Source organism: Physeter macrocephalus, chromosome 2 (assembly GCF_002837175.3).
Source record: "Physeter macrocephalus isolate SW-GA chromosome 2, ASM283717v5, whole genome shotgun sequence".
NCBI lineage: Eukaryota > Metazoa > Chordata > Mammalia > Artiodactyla > Physeteridae > Physeter > Physeter macrocephalus.
The window spans coordinates 19,284,270-19,288,201 of NC_041215.1; the positions used below are offsets into that span (position 1 = coordinate 19,284,270).

The 3,932-nt window shown below is 61.2% G+C and overlaps 1 protein-coding gene across 1 annotated transcript in view; it reads right to left on the bottom strand.

Annotated features, from left to right (window-relative positions):
- EVI5L (ecotropic viral integration site 5 like) overlaps positions 1-3,374 on the bottom strand; it is a 30,191-nt gene extending 26,817 nt beyond the window's left edge. The window contains exon 1 of the mRNA XM_055081090.1: positions 3,224-3,374. The gene's annotated coding sequence lies outside the window, so the exon portion shown is untranslated. The remainder of the gene's footprint in view (positions 1-3,223) is intronic.
- Positions 3,375-3,932: the final 558 nt, after the last annotated feature.

Consider the following 3,932-nt stretch of genomic DNA (forward strand, 5'->3'; position numbering starts at 1 on the left):
TGTGCCCCGCAACAGGAGAGGCCACAACAGTGACAGGCCCGCGTACCGAAAAAAAAAAAAAAAAAAAAAAAAATCTGTCTTCTGCTTCCACACGGGCTGGGATGGAAAGGGCACGGGCTGGAATGCTGGTTCCTCCGGGTGGTTTGGGGGGATTAAATGAGATAGTATGTCAATGGGGCTTGGTACAGGGCCTGGTGCGCAGCGCGGCCTGATCAGTGTGCACTCCTGGTTTCAGCTCTTGCCTGTTGACGTGGAGAGGGTCTTTACATGCAGGGCAGGGGCCATCCCTGATGATCCTCACAACCCCAGCCCCTGACTCGATTCCCAGTACATGGTAGGGGCCTCATCCGGAACAACCAGCACCCATATTCTGCAACAGGAAGCTAGAGCACAATCCTCCGTTCCCCCTGCACCCATCAAAAGCACATGCACAAAGACCCGGCCCTGGCCCCCCAGTCTAGGCTAAAGGGCACTGATGTCTTTCACCAGCCCTTCCCGGGAGCCTTCTCGTGTTTTCCTAAGGAGTCCACAGTCTGTCCCGGGGAGGCTTCTGACCCCACTGCATCTGCACAAAGTCCCCCCTGGGGAGGCTGTGGAGTTTGTTTCCTGTGTGCCTCGTGACCTTCAGAAGTCTCCTCGTTCACTCCTCCCTTCAGCACGTGGGCAGAACAAACCTCTCCCCGCACAGCGTCAGAGGTCTACGTGGGGTGTGGGCACTGCCAGCAAGCAGGCACCCGACTGCCTTCTGCCCCCCTGGGAGGTCCCTGTGGGGCCACAGATCCCACAACCAACTGTCTCTTAGCCCTGATGTAAACTGGCTCAGCCATGGAAAGACAGCCATTATCCACTGAGGCATCAGCTAATTCCAACCAGGGGCCCAGGATGCCCAGTGACTCTGCTAGCACCCACAGGTAGGCGACTGCCCTCCTGGACCCCACTGACCCCTTCCACATGGTGCCCAGGGGGCATTCAGGGCCACATCCTAACCTCTCTGGCTCCCCTGAAGTACAAAGTCCTGGTCTCAGGATTTCTCTCCCCATTTTCTAGATGGGTAAGTCAAGGCCCCAAGCATAGATGCGCTTTTCCCCAGAGCCATCCAGAATCCACTGGTAAATATCCACAAAAAAGCCTGGGCTTGTTCCTCTGGGGTTTTCCAGGCATGCTTATGTCAGACAGGCAGCTCTGGCCTGATCTGGATTCCCCTCAGGCAGGACCTGGGGCTCCTTCTCCGTCCCTGCGGTCCTGGCTGCGCTGTCTCACCAGTTCTGTGATCTGCCCTCCCTTTGACTTGCCTCATCCCAACCTGCAGTCAAACCAAACCACCTGCAGTCGACCACAGAAGCCCAGGGGAACCCACAGGTTGGACCCGAGGGTGTGGGCTGTAGGGCGGGAAGAGCCAGTACACCTGGAAAGACACGACGAAATGGGTCCCCCAGATCCATCCCAGCCCGGCTGAGGGAAAAAACACCAAGCCGACTCCTCACTCATGTTCCACCCGAGCCTCTTCAGCACATTTTTCCCTTCTGAAAATATTCCTTAACAAAGAGCTGTCTGCTTCTGGCAGGCCCAAACCCAGCCCCACTGGGTCTCAAATGCCAGGATCGAAGGAAGCTGTTTCATTTTGGCATGACACGCCGGTCGTGGGTGAAAGAGTTCTCGGGGCTGTCAGGGGCTGTCAGGGGCTGCCCCTGCCATCTGAGGCCAGCGGGCGTGATGGGGTCAGGATGCTGGTCCTACCAGTCTGGTCAGACTTCAGGACCGGGGCCAGGAGCAGGCGGTACCCCTACCCTTCTGCCAGGGGTGGCAGAAATCAGGGGGCAAGCAGTGGTTCTTTTGGGGAGACTGGTGTAGGAGAGAGAGGGAGCATCCTTCCCCTTGAAGAAGGGTAAAGCGGGTGAGATGAATAAAGGGGAAGAGGCCTGGGGCAGGTGTCCACAGGGGTGCTGGGAGATTCTGGGTCACCCCGCCACCTCCAGGGCCCCAACAGGGGCACTGGCTCAGGGAGGCTGGTGTGGATGGGAAGGCTGGCTGCCTGGGGCACGGCAGGTAGCTCATGTCTCTGAGTCTCTGCCTGAGCTGGGAGCTGTTGGGGCCTCCAGGAGGACCTGGGCAGGTGAATTCCAAGGAGGGGTGCTAAAGTGCTGAGGAGCCCTGGGTGTGTGTGTGTGTGTGCGTTGAGGGGGGCAGGTCCCAATTGCCTGGCTCTGTGTTGGAGGTCTTAAGTTTTTCTGCGTTTGTTGGGGATCCAAGTGTCTGTCCGTGCGTGTGTGTGAAGGGCTCCTGAATGTGTGTTGAGGGGCCCAGAGTGTCTATCAGTATGAGTTGTTGGGGGTTCATTGGTTTTGCTCTGTTGCCTCCCAGATGTGTGTGTGTGTGCTTGTGCGCGTGAGTGGGGCCCTCACAGAGGTCGTGTCCCTTGGGTGAGGAGTGGGGGTCAGAACATCTGTTGGGAGGTCCTGAGCATGAGGTGAGGGTGGATTCTCAGGAAGTAGGGATCAAGACGAGTCAGGATCAGGGTGTGTGTGCGACGAGGACCCTGAGGAGTGGCTTTCAGGGGTGCCCTTGGGCATGGGGCTGTTGGGGGTGGGAGATGGCCCAGCAGGCTGAGGTGAGGCCTGCGGGCAGAAATCTGGATTTACAGAGGCTGGGGAGGGGTCCTGTGCGGTCAGAAGGGAGGGGTATGGCTCTAAGACGGGTATCCTTGGGGGCGGAGGCAGTTCTGGGCCCAGAGATAGGATGTGAAGTGAGGGGAGGGATGGAGTGGCAAGGGGTCTACAGATGAAAGGGGTCTTGAGGGATAGGGACAGAGAGAGGGCGGAGGTCCTGGGCTTGCGGGGGCGCTCGTAGGGGCCGGGTCTGCGGGGTGGGGACTGGGGGAGCCCTGAAGGGTCCGGGAAGGGGTCCTGAGGGTCAGTAAAGAGGGTGAGCGGGGGTCACGGGCCTGAGGGGGCCTCCCGGGGAGGGGGCGGCGTGGGGGAGGAGGGCCCCCGGAGCAGTCGTGGGAGGGGCCCTGAGGGGTCGGGAAGCGTCGGAACGAGGATGGGCAGGGGCCAGGGCCCGAGGCTGACGGCCAGGGTCCGTGCTGGGAGTGCCGAGGGCTCCCGGCGCGGGTTCCGGGGCGAGGGGGCCCGAGTCCCAGTCTTGCCCGGCCCCTGTGGGCCACAGCGCGGAGTCGCGGGCCTGAGAAGGCGCCCGGGAGGCCCGGCCCGCGCCGCCTACCTACCTGCGAAGAGCACGCCGCCATAGCCATGCCGAGCCTCGCCGTCCCGGGCCGCTCCGCCGTCCCGGGCCCCGCCGCGTCGCTCGCCCCGCAGCCCGGCCCGGCCCCCTCAGCCGCCCCCCGGGACCGCGGCCACCGCCGGCTCTGTCGCTGCCATTTCACCCGCTGACAGGAGCCGCTGCCCCGCCCCCGAGGCCCAGTCAGCCAATTCACCGCCCCCAGGCGCTCTGGCTCCGCCCACTGGTCAGGAGTGACGGGGTGTCTGGCCAATCCATGGTCACTCCGTAAAGAGGGCGAGGGCCCTGGCTACGGCCAGAAGGTTGCCGCCTTTAAGGAGAGAAGCGAATTGAAATTAGGGAAGCAGTGAAGGACGGGGTGTTTTACCTATCGGAATGTGGAATACTGTTGATCAACACTTGGCAGGGCCAATAGGAAGGAGAGAGGGGTGTGTCTCTGAGGGAAGGCTGCGTCCCTGAGGAACCCCAGACAGAGGCAGGCCAGCGTTTGGCTCTAAGCCCCGCCCAGAGCCGGGCTTTTTGCCCAATAACGAGACTTCCTGGGACGGCCATTATTATCTGCCCCTCAAACCTCGGCCATGGCAACTCTTGGGCCTCTATAAAGAAGATTGACACCTAGGGAGCCAATGACACTGAAGGAGGGCGGTGAAGTGACGCTCTCTGGCCAACGAGATCATGTGAGGTTAGCCTCCCGG